General features: G+C 45.3%; 1 protein-coding gene across 9 annotated transcripts in view; it reads right to left on the bottom strand.

The window, feature by feature from the left end:
* Foxp1 (forkhead box P1) overlaps positions 1 to 13,253 on the bottom strand; it is a 597,317-nt gene that overhangs the window by 534,312 nt on the left and 49,752 nt on the right. The window lies entirely within an intron of this gene.

Genomic DNA, 13,253 nt, shown 5'->3' with positions numbered 1-13,253 from the left:
GGCTACATCATGGAAGAGCCTAAACCAATGCTGACAAGACAGGCCATGACATTTGGGAGTAACCACGTTTAACAGGTGTGAGGTTGTTACCACAACTAGCTTGACCTTAACCAACCTCCATTCCTCTCTGACTTTGCAGTCAGCTACACAAACACTTAATGCATGTCTGTGAAATGTCAGACTCCATGAAAGCGACAAGGAACACACATTACGAAAGAAAATAACAACAAAATAATACAACTGAAAGCGAGGCGATAGTGATGCATGCCTTTCCGAGCACTTGCAAGCCAGAGTTCTATGAGTTCAAGGCCAGCCTAGCCTACAGATCAAGTTCCAGGACAGCCAGAGCTACAGAGAGGAGGAAGAGGAGGACAAGGAGGTGAAGGAGGAGGAGGAGGGAGGGAGGGAGGAAACAGAAAACATACACGATTCTCTCATCTAGGCAAAGCTTGAGTACACCGTCTGAACTGCCTATGCAGTAGAAAGAGCAGCTGATACACAACTGTTCCCAAAGATTTCTCAGTATATAGCATCTTGGAAGGATCTTGCAGGCTTAGATATCATGTTCAAAACCTTATTCTACACGCTAAAGACGCACTGCCTCTACTCTCTTTAAGTCTCCTACACTAGAGGCCAAATCACATGGTGATGACGCACTTTGACAACATTCTCAAGAGAAGGCATATGTCTTTCATAAGCACCTGCCTCAGCTCATTCCCTCATCCTTCTGTCCTGAGTTAGCCACAGTCCTTTAGCAGGACTACCTCTGGCTCTATGAACCCAATCTACACATTATGATGCCTAAGCTAGTGTAGCTTTATACATTAGGGCTTATGAAATCAGTCTTTAAGCATCTCCAGGGACACATATAGGTCCGGTTTCTACCATATAAAACCAAGAATTCAATGTTGAAATGAATACCTGAAACCATGAGACACTGATTTAGGATCCATCTACAGAAAGGAGCTGACTATATCCATTGGCTGTACACGTCTTGTCCTCTGAGGAGTCCAAAATGCCTTTCTGTGATTACGGCTGCCAGACGTTGTCAAAGGCACGAGCCAGGTACCAAAGCATTCCTGTGACAATGCTCCAACCGAGTGCTAAGTCGGTGATCAGACAATCTTCAGTTTTCCCAATAAAATTCAATAAGGTTATACAAAGAATAAAGTAAAAGAAGAGATGGCAGGGGTTCCTGCTCTGCAGCTCCCTCCCCAGATCTCCAGTTTATGCAGCACAATTACCTTGGGGCATTTCTTCATCGTATTATGAGTGTCTGACACACAGAACACATTCTTTCCTAACCTACCAATAAGCCACTTAGACTCCTGTTTGTCTCATCACTTTCTACACCTTTTTGAAAAACGATGATTTTTACATTCCTTTCCAGTGATGGAAAGGGGCTCTCATTTTTTTTTTTTAAGGCACATATCCATTTCTTCCCATGTGTTCACGATGACTTCCCAGCGGGAAGCTGGCTGAACCTTCTGAATGTTCTCATTCCGGCAAAGGAAAGCCCATCTTGGGGAACTCCACAGGAATCCTTACAGCATTCTATCTGAACCCCTCAGCCGCTGCCCAGAACTGCCTGCTGCTGTCACTGATGCAAACTTTGAGGGAGTCTTTACAAAAGAAAACAAAAAACAACAAACAAACAAAAAACAAGAGGTGCTTCCCCCGACTTTTTCAAGGACAACAGCCAACTACTACTGCACCTGCTCTAAAAATGTGATCGTGAGACTGCCCCAGAGAAATCAACTTCAGATGGAAAGCGTTCCAGTCAGGGCCTGAGTCAGTCAGGTCCCCAAATGCTGAGAACACTGTGTATCAGAGACCTGTCAGTCTTCCTCTCAGCAGCTGGGAGCCTCTGGGTGACACAGACAAGTCAATTGAAATTTCTATGACATGTATTCTTTCTCCCCTCTGAAGCAACTCAGGTAAAGTCACAAGGCATAATCAACAGTGACAGTTGCCATCTGAGAACAAAAGGATGACCTGACTCCCTGCCACCCACTCCAAGAAGCACATATGCAAATGAGAGAAGAAAGAAAAACAGCCAGGTGAAAAAATAAGAATCCAATCTCCCCCCACCACCCCCCTACTCCAGCCACCCCTTAAGCTACAAGTGTGTGTTCCTGGACCAAGGGCAACTGGCAAAGGAACCAAAGTTGGGGAGGGGGGGCAGCAAAAGGGATCAAAGAAGATTTATATAGAGAGGGATGGGAAGATGGCCCAGAGGGTTAAATGCTTGCCATATAAGGACAAGGACCCGAGTTAGATCCCCACCACCCATGTAAAGAGAAAGATGGGTGTGGTGGCATACACTCATTCCCGGGGGAGCTGCCCCAGGATGACCCCTGGGGCTCACTGGCCAGCCAGGCTCAGCTACTTGGTGAGTTCCAGGCCAGAGATCCTGTCTCAAAAACAAAGGAAGAGACAAAATTAGGTGGATGGCATCTGAGAAAAGGGGAGGCTGTCTTCTGTCCCCAACAACACTCAGAGCTGCAAGGTGTGAGAACAAACAATAAAGCATGAATGTAATATGACAATAGTCAACAGCAAGGGCTCCTGGGAAGAGGGCAGCCACCATCAGACCTCAAACAAATGGGGAGGGGTGAGGGTGGGAGGTACAGGAGTCCTACTCAGCTATAACCTGAGAGCCAACTATATTCCAGGGAGGTGCTTTGCTTGAGCCAGGCTAGACAACTTGGTTTTTACTCGGATTCCAAAATATAATGCGTTCAAATTTTTCTTTCTTTCTTTCTTTCTTTCTTTCTTTCTTTCTTTCTTTCTTTCTTTCTTTCTTCTTTTTTTTTTTTTTTTTTTTTTAAATTTGAGCTTTCTGATTTCTCTGGAAGACACGAGAAAGGCACGTAGTCAGCTAACATTTCTCCTTTAACATTTCTTCATAACTCCTCTAAGGCTGTTTGCTTACCCCACTGGCTTCTAGATGAAGGGATCTGCATGCACAAAGGCCCTGGGGTTGTTCTAACACTTCAGTGGTGCTCCCATCCCCCCAAAAAAGCTCAGCCTTGGATCCAAGGCACCCAACTTTTTACGAATCGCTCTGACTTGGTAAATTTTCAAATCTCTTCTCTTGAAAGCCGTAGAATATCTGAGCAAGGAGAAACAGTGCCAGAGTTACTATGACAAAGGGCAGAGAACAAAACCAAAATACAAAACAGCCACCCACAAACATCCCAGACACCACACACCAGCAACTGCAAGCAAAGCCTCGGACCTGGCAGGAGCTCCCAGATAGACACTGGCAGCAGGAGCTCAGAGCAGTGGGAAGCAGTCCAACCACAGAGGCAAGGGGCCTTGAGCTCGTCTGTCCATGTTGGCACGTCCAATCTAGAGGCTTTTTTTTTTTTTTTGGTAATATTCATATTGCACAGAGTAGACACTGCTTAAGAAGAGGAATAGACAGAGCCAAAGACAGAAAATACTACCAGGCTCTTCTTCCCCATGATGATATGTTCTATGAGAAGCTAATAGACCTTGGGTCTTTTATAGTAAGCCAGGAATAGGATGAAGACAAGCTCCCTGAACGTCCATCTTGAATGAGCTCTGGGATCTGAAGGCAGGGAGGGAAGTCACCCAAGTCTCTGTATCTTCCTCCCTACGGCAGCAAAGGTAACACCGAGCCCCTGAACTGACTTTGTGGTTTATGTAAAAGGGGTACAGTGAGAGGCTATGGCAGGTGGCACCAGAAAGCTGGAGGAGGGCAACCATAATCCAGATCTTTCTGGACCTCTGCCAGCCTGCCAATCACACACTAACATCATATGGAAAGAAAGAAGTGTGACCTGGGACTTGAGTCCATTCATTGAACATCTGTGCACACACTTGCACAGAGGGAAGACAGGGTGGTTTGATGCCAAGCCTAGCGTCCTACAGCACATATGAACACCAGCACATGGCTTCCCCCAGCATTCTCCTTCCACAGCCTCGTGGGCATTGCAGTTGCAGCATTTGAGCCCTGAGCTCTCCAAAAAAGAACAGGTTCAGACTGTAACATAATTTGAAATTCCATCAATGTCCGTCTCCTCCTTTAAGATGAGCTCATACCAAATGAACTGGGGTGAGCCCCTCTCGGGATGGAACTGGTGTCCTTACAACAGGGGAACAGACATGGAGATGCACACAGGAGAGTATCATTGATATTCCTGACAGCAGAGAGCACAAAATGCTCACAGTAGGCAAGGAACAACAGAGATCGTCAACGAGTCATGCTAAGCTGGGAGAGAGGCCCAGATCATTTCACAGTAACAGAAGCAGCCTTCCCTGAGACAGGACTAACCTCCAAAAAGGCAGGACCAGTCCGTTCTGATGTTTCAGCCACAGCAACAGCTGCACTAGTGAGCTGTCCTTCTTCTCTGTGAGATGAGCCTTCACTGATGTGGGTATGTCCCTGTGAGGTATGACGAAAACAACATCCTATGCCTCCTGTCTTACCAAGGATAACACCAAACCAGGGTGGCTGCTTTAGTGAGGTAATTAGAGATGTCTGCCAGAGTTGTGTCTATGGAAGTAATGCCTGGTCTACACGGCCCGAGGGACAGGAAGGCTAAAACAGGTGGTGCATCTGGGGAAATGGAAACAGGAATGCAAAATGAAGCCCTTACCCCATCCCACAGCAGACTGCATTTCCCACCAGAAGCAAGATTCATTGGAAAAATATAAGAGCTAAGTATGATGCTGTGGACCTGGGATCCTAGCACTCTGGAAGCTAAGCAGGAGTGTCCTGAGTCTGAGGTCTGGCCTGGCCAACACATCAGGACTCTGTCTGAACAAATTGTGTGTGCGTGTGTGTGTGTGTGTGTGTTTGTATGTATATATAGACATATATATAATCACATATAGTATATATAATATGTACAACAAGGCTATCCACCCTCCTGAAGGACTGGGGCTAGAGTTCACACAGCTGGCCAGCATCAAGAGACAGACTGTACAGGAATTTCACCAGCCTGGGGGAAAACTCCCAACTCTAACTTCAAAGTACCATTTCAATTGACTGTGTATCACTTCCATATTATTGCAAAGGTGAAGAAAGCATAAGACAAGCCATTAATGAGCTGGAGAGATGGCTTGGCTTAGTGAAGCAAGCATGAGGACCTGAGCTTGGATTCCCAGCACCCACCTAAAAAGTTAGGTACCACACACCTACTCTCTCCATGATGGGGAAGTGGATACAAGAGCATCCATCCCTGGGGCTGCCAAGCCAGCTGGGCTTTCAGGCTTAGTGAGCTCCAGATTCAGTGAGAGATCTGGTCTCAAAGAGTAAGACACTGGATGCAATCTCTCACCTTCACGAAGAACTGTGTGCACATACGGAGAGTCCTAAGTCAGAGATTACTTCCACGTATATTTCTATATGTACATATAAAATACCAGGAAATCCCCAGGCAGCAGCTCAGACAGGTGAGGTGAGACATCTTAGTTCTAAGCCAGGCAGGATGACATGCATGCCGGAGTGCCATTGCTCAGCAGGCAAGATCTAGACCAGCCAGAGACACGTAGGAAGACACTGACTAAATAGAACAAAAAATAAAGAAAAAGAAAAAATGAAAGAGAAAGTGTGAGTGTGTGAGTGTGTGTGTGTGTGTCCTGACTTTAGATTAACAAAGTAGTCCAGATATTATTTTGATTACTGCAGTAAAGAAGAGTCAGTAATGGGGTGGAGACAAGAAGACAACCGAAGTCAGTCTGAGTGACTCAGGGAATCTGATGCCAGCCTAACATACAGTGAAACTCTCTGCAAATAAAACATTATTATCTTACTTTGGGCTGATATCCAGGTCACTTTAACTGACAGGCTAAATACCTCATCCATAAGGCTCTGCCTCTCTCTTCTTGCTGTCAGGTTTTCTGGCTGAACTTCTCCACATACACATTTTCAGAAAACCTACTATGTGAAGGGCCCAAGGGCAAAGCAGAGGCATGAGCAGGGACACAGTTATGGAAAGCTAATGTGCAGAACTGTGTCCTGCCTCTGCCTGGGCTTACCTTCCAAGTTCCTCCATCCCTTCAGCAGCATCCTGTGAGTCCAGGGGCGGACCCAGCTGCCAAGAGCAAGATGACTCATAAGGCTGAGAGATATGTCATCAACTCAGGTTACCTAACTCATCATAGACGGGGAGGAATGTGTCCAGGTTACAACTAGAAAGAGATTTATTATATTACCTACCAAGAAGAAAGAAATATGAAATAATACAGTGGCCTCAAAAAACAAAGGGTACAAACACCCTCAGCCAGGAAAAGTCTCAACTTGTGAGTGAATGGACAGAAGACATCTTTCTGGAAAGGTGTATCAAAGCTCACTGCCTAGCCAGATACAGGTGCTTAAAACCAGGAACAAAAGCATCTCCCCCAAACCAAGTCAAAGCATCCCATGGACTAACTTAGCTAGGTTTCCACAGTTCTTAATTTCAACTTGCCAGCAAATGCAAATATGTTAAAAAGGAAGAAAAAAAAGCAAGCCAATTAAGACACAAGTGTTTAAAGACACAAGAAGTAATTACAAATGTATTATTCATACCTAATTTACAAGATGAAGTTCTTTCCGTAAAATATTAAACTGTTTACATGCAGGCTGGGGAGAGACAATTTTCAAACTGCCTGTGTTCCACTACAAAGCAGAGAAGATTAACAGTCATGGCGCAGGGGCTTCTGGGGTACATACAGTGTGGACGCTCCGTAGTAATCAGAAAATGTTTGACCTCGAGATATCTACTTGACCCCAGAAAAATGCAGACTCGCCTGCTATAAAATCCTAAACAATGGGGCAGACAAGGTCACAGGGTCAACACAAGTATTAACAGGTCACCAGGCAGCCCACTTGGGAGCAATTACTTCCAGTCATGGCTAAGTGGACACTTGATTGAATGCCACTAAGACAGCTCACATCCCACGGATAACAATCCTCACAGCGATTAAGAATTAAAGCCCCCATGATTCAGCCTTTATTACTCAAATGAACCTAGCTCTTCCATAAAGAACTCGTGGTATATGCCTGATGCAAGGTCTGAATTGAAATGCCACCTCATTAAACAATAATATCTAATTTTATCTAAATGAATTTTCATGAAAGTGCGCCACACAGCTCAGGAATTTTTAAAATGAATTATCACAAGTGATACATAATTTCACCAAAACTGGGGCAGAAAAAAAATTCATTTTAGGGAATAAAAGGAAACATCAAAGCTGAAACGGATGTCTGTTCCTCTGTGGTCACAGCAATGGAAAGAGGCCATGGGCCACTACAGAACAAGTGCAGCTTATCATTAAGAAATTCTCTAGTCTTCTATCTAGACTCGTGCCAGATAACAACCAATAAAGGCAGTGGGTCTATCAGCTGGCTGATCACTGGGAGAACTTTTAAAAATGCATAGCTTCCAGCCTTCCTGTGAAATCAACTAGATTGTTGTCACACAGAATGGACACTGTAGTAAAATTCCCAAGGGACTCTCATATCCAGTCACTTCTGGGAGCCCCAGGGCACATGGTGAACGGCAGGGGAATGAAGAAGCCCGTCCCTCCTCATTTCACAATGGTTCCAGACACTGGTGTGTGGTTTTTTGCCATCACTTTCTACAGTAGCCAGTGATTCGTTTTCTAACAGCAAGGATCAAATGAAAAGTTTCTTTCGATTGCAGGGTAAGGAATACATTCAAGAAACCAAATAAATTATTAATTTTTGTGGATGCCAACAAGTGCTTACTGACAGAAGCCTGTTATAGCTGTCACCGGAGAGGCTCCACCAGTGCCTGACAAATACAAAGGTGGATCCTCACAGCCTATCACTGGACTGAGCACAGGGTCTCCAATGAAGGAGCTAGAGAAAGGACCCAAGGAGCTGAAGGGGTTTGCAGCCCCATAGGAGGAACAACAATATGAACTAACCAGTACCCCCTCCCAGAGCTCCCAGGGACTAAATCAACAACCAAAGAGTACACATGGTGGGACTCGTGGCTCCAGCTGCATAAGTAGAAGAGGATGTCCTAGTCGGTCATCAATGGGAGGAGAGGCCCTTGGTCCTGTGAAGGTTCTATGCCCCAGTGTAGGGGAATGCCAGGGGGAGGAGGTGGGAATGGGTGGGTAGGTGAACAGGGGGAGGGGGCAGGGGATATGGGGGTTTCGGAGGGGAAACCATGAAAGGGGACAACATTTGAAATGTAAATAAAGTAAATATCTAAGAAAAAAAAGAAAATGAGAAAAACCATAGTAGTGGCATCTACTATAAGCCAACAGGATGCACAAGCTTACAACACTTATTGATACATAGTACTCTCCAGGGCCAGTGTGGCCCTTTCCCTCCAGGTCACTACAGATTCCAGTGCCACATACATATGACTAAGGGCTTCAGAATCCATCCTTCATGTGACACAAGGCAACTCTCTACCAGAGGAAACGTGAAAACTCTAACAGGAGATGTAGAAATAAGCTCTTGTAATTAGTAGCCATCTTAATATAAAGTATATCTCTTAAAGAAACCTGTACAGACTAAACAATGCGTCAGTGGGGGTTAATATTGTAAAACAATCCGATTCAAAGCAGAAATATGGGGTGCTAAGGGGCAAATAAATCATCCTAGGTCCTGTAAGCACCACTTAGTAACTTTGTTGGAACTGGCTATGGAGACTTGCACTGAGTGGTCTTCTAGGTCTGGGCCATGCCACCACACATTTGTATGAACTAGGAAGAGGAAACAGCCCTGTACGGACTCTGAGCACAGGGTGTTGCACACAGTTTTAAAAACCATGCTCTCCTTCCTCTGTGATGTCCCAGGTTTCTAAGTAGTGACAAGTGAAGCAAGCCTCTACTCACCCGTCATCCGAGCACGCTTGTGCACGCAGCCATCACAACTTCACACCGGAGAGGTCAGGAAAGGAACAACGGGTGATTTATGACTAGCAGGCAATGCCAGGATGGGAACAGCAATGGTTATTAACTTTGAGACAGCTAATGGATGTCCCAACCCTCATAAGCAAGATCAACTGTTTAAAAAAAAAAAAAAAAAAGGCACAGCCCTGCCTTCCAGCAGCTCCCTCCCACCCAGCAGACTGGAAAGAGGTCTGTAACAAAGATCTGATCCCTACCTGTGAGGCTCAGATCAAGCCCTTAACCAATCAAGGCATTACTGTTCACAGCCCAGGCACAGGACTGCAGGATCTCTCACCAAGAAACGTAGTTCCATAAGCTAAAGTTCACGCTCTTGTTAAAAACGAAAGGAAAGGGGTCAAGGTTCATGCAGACTCGGGTAAATCCAACCCCGTGCATTTTTCATTTATGGCAGATGAAAAGTGGCAAAATGGGAAGAGAAGTACAGCCACTGCACACCTCTTCTGCGCTAAGGGGACACGCAGCACTGCCTCGGTGGTCTGAGTACACATAAGATCCCACTGCCTTGGGGAAGAAATGTGTGCAATGCAATAAGAAGAAAAGAAAAAGAATGTGTTTACTGGCACTTCTTTGACGAATACTTGAAAATGGAATCCCAAGAAAACACCCCACTTTCAGCCGTTTTCCTCTGGGAAACCTAGAGACTCTGATTTCAGTGAAAAGTTCCCTTCTGCATGACAGTCACCCAAATGGCTTCACGGTTTTCTCCCTATCCCATTTTAATTTACAGAGAAGTCTGCAATGATACAACCAGGGGCCCTGGAAGGAAAAAAAACAACAACTTTGATGTATTCAAGGCATAAAGATGCAAGGGATCCCTTTGTGCACCGATGCCCCACACAGATGTGTGTCTTGCTCACACATCTGACCACGCATGCAATCCTGTAACTTCCTTTGTGTTCCCTTCTGAAAGCATGTCTGTGCTTCCACCTCCCGGCGCTCCACGGCGCTAAATAAACACAACTCCCGTAAATCCCTCACAAACAGGTAAGCCAAGGAGAAATAATTTCCTAACTTTCAAACTCTCAGCTTGGGAAAAGAAGGAGGTGGGGTGAGGTGGGGGATGGGGGACAACTTGAAGTTAAAAGATGGCCCCAGAGTCATCTGGTAAACACGCTTCCCATAGAGAATGTGTAGTGCATAGCAAAACAGACACTTCACTAATTTTAAATGCCTAATTATATACTGCCTAAACAGAATTATCAAGAGATTTGATTGACTTCTACAGAGCTGTGATTGCCATCAAGACAACTCAGAGAAATAATAAATAATGTTTGACCTTCTGCTGTCCTCCACAATTACTCTCAGTATCAAAATATGTGGGGTGCAGGCATTCTACTTCAGCCCTGCCAGGGAATATGCAGGTCACAGACTAATTTGAAGTTCGTGATTCAGACTCATTTACCCTGATTTATGGGGGGAGGGATGGCAATTTGAAAAAAAAACACACACACTTTAGTTGGGCAAAAAGAAATTAATAAAGGAGTTGGACTTTATGAATAAGAGGAAGTGGGTAAGCAAGCTTAGGAACTGTGATTCTTAAGATACCCACCCAAAAGGAAGAGGAGGCTATAGAGAGCCTAAAAAGTCACTTTGACTGGAAGGAGGCAGGCAGAAGGCAAAGGCAGCATCCTCCGCTGGCTGTTTACTCGCAGAGTCTTTGAGGCTTAAGCATCTTCAACAAATAGTGATTGTGAAATGTGTGACTAGAAGCAGCAATGCTGAGCTAAGAGGCATTTCTGGTTTTGAAAGAAAATGCCATATAAGGCAAAACTTTGCCCCAACTGGTGTACGATGTCTGTAAGACACACAGTCTGGATTTCAATACAGGAGATTTTTTTTGTGCTGGATAAAAAGACAACGGAAAGTCAAACCTCCTTACATTGACATCAGACTGTGAACAGTCCCATTCCTCTCATCCACCTAACCGCGTGGGTTGTGTACTGACATGACTTCCCAAAAGTTTTCAGTCGGTGAATCAAAGCTACGGCTTCAAACCTTCACTGTTCTGAGCGTTAGTCCATGTCAACGTGAGTGCACCTCAGCCCAAACCATTCAACTCACATTTATGTCTAAGTTAAACCAAAGTCCAAAAGAAAACCATAGTGAAGGCTAGGAAGACAACCCAATCAGTAAAAGATTCACTACGCAAGCATGAAGACCTGAGTCTGATCCCAATAACCCACACAGAAAACCTGGGTATGGTGGCACACAGTAGCATGTACTTGTAACCCCATCCCTGGGGTTAGCTGTCCAGCCAGCCTCCACTCCTTATTCAGTGGGTTCCAGGCCAATGAGAAACACTGTCTCAAAAACACCTCAAGGTAGATGGTGCCCAATACCAACACCCAAGGGTTATCTATGGCTTGCATACACATGCACACCTCTGCATCTACATGCCATCCCTTATGCCCACAAACTGACACGCCAGCATGTACGCATGCACACACACACACACACACACACACACACACACAATATGAATATATAGGCTGAGTACCTCTAATCCAAAAATTCTGAAATTTTAAACACTTTGAGAATCATACAAACATTCAAATTTTTTTAGATTTTAGATTTTTGGAATAAATATGTCTAACCAGTAAGTTTACACAAATAGTCCCCCCAAAATAGTTCAAACACTTTGATCCCAAGCACTTGGACATGAGACATTCAACTTGAGTAAAGATGGGTGTTGTCTGATTCCTGTCCTTTGACCTACTTCTGGAAAACAGTGTTATGATGCCTGCCGGTGACATGCTGAGAACTTGGTGTTTATTCTGTTTCTGGTATATTCTCCAAAGCCGCTTGGCTTCACATGCTAACAGACAGAAGACTCTAACAACAACCTCTGGAGAAGTGGCTACCTGCCAAGGAGACCAATGAAAAGGCAGGAACTTTCAGCTCCGCCCCCTGACCCCGGAAGGAGGCTGGAATTGAAGGTTGAGTTGAGCACCAATGGCCACGAAAGTACTCTATCATACCAACGTGATGAAATATCCATCAATACTCAAAAGGACTGGCTTGGAAAGCTCCCAGAGTGTAAATGCCTGGAAGGTATACATCCAGAGAGGCCACTGAGGCCTGGGACTCCCTCCTTATACAATAGCCTGGGCTCTTCCATCTAGGTTAGTCCTTAGCAAATATATTTTTAAAAAACATGTGTACATGCATGTGTAGTGAAGACACACATGTAGATCCCAGGACACATACGTCCTTTTAGAGAGGGAACACACATAATGCTAGACTAGCTGGCCACGGAGTCTCCCCAGTGGTGGTGGCATTATAAGCATAGACAGTTTTACAACTGGCTCAAAGTGTTGAACTAGCAGACTTAAGGTTTGAGTCTAGGGCTGGGTGCTAACTTTTCTTTCTTTTCTTTTCTTTTCTTTTTTTTTTTTTTTTTCGAGACAGGGTTTCTCTGTATAGCCCTGGCTGTCCTGGAACTCACTTTATAGACCAGGCTGGCTTTGAACTCAGAAATCCGCCTGCGCCTGCCTAAAGGCGTGCGCCACCACGCCCGGATCTAACTTTTCTATTCCATGCTCAAGCTGGCTCCAGCACAGCAAAGAAGAGATTATCAATTTGCAGTCAAAATCTCCCCCTCGAGCATCATTTGATCGGCACCACCGAAACTTGGCCCTGACTTCCACATGCTCACACCTGAGTGCAGGGGTAGGTGGTACAGGTGAGCTAGGAGAGTGTTTGCCTAACACACATGAGGCTTCGCATCCCAAGCAGCGGGTGCACTCAGAGCGGTGATGAAAACCTGTGACCCCAGGCAGGGAGGGATGTCGGCAAGAGAATCACAAGTTCAAGGTCATCCTAGGCTACATGCTAAGTTGAAGGCTAACTTAGAATCTAAGAGACCCTGTAAAACAAATAAATATAAAATCAGAATGCAGATGAGTGAGACCATTGTCCATGCCAGCCACTCTATGTACCTCTTAGGACAGACACAATTTCTGTGAGACTCAGCCAAAGTAGGAGACTGCCATCCACGGGGAGGCTTGGCCTCCTTTCTAGGCCCTAATAAGACAGAGTCTACAAGGACACCACCTCCCCAGGTCACCTGAGAGGGGCTTGCCACTGTCACCTGCCAATACCACTGTTAGTCAGTTCTTCTTGGAAAGAAGCTCTTGGGAGATGAAGAGGTGGCTCGGCAGGGAAAGGTGCTTGGAGGCCAGCCTGATGACCCGAGTTCAACCCCTCGTGATGGAGTCCGCACGATGGAAACAGAGAATGACTCGCCACTCCCACATGTTGTCCTCTGACCTTTACATACCATTGCATGTGCACAAGCAACACACCCACATCCACACCCACAAGAAATAAAGGTAATTTTTTTT

Source organism: Mus caroli, unplaced genomic scaffold, assembly GCF_978045245.1.
Source record: "Mus caroli unplaced genomic scaffold, Mus_caroli_1 scaffold_7, whole genome shotgun sequence".
Lineage (NCBI taxonomy): Eukaryota > Metazoa > Chordata > Mammalia > Rodentia > Muridae > Mus > Mus caroli.
The sequence above is the reverse complement of the archived record's forward strand: the minus strand, read 5'-3'. Positions and strand labels throughout refer to the sequence as shown.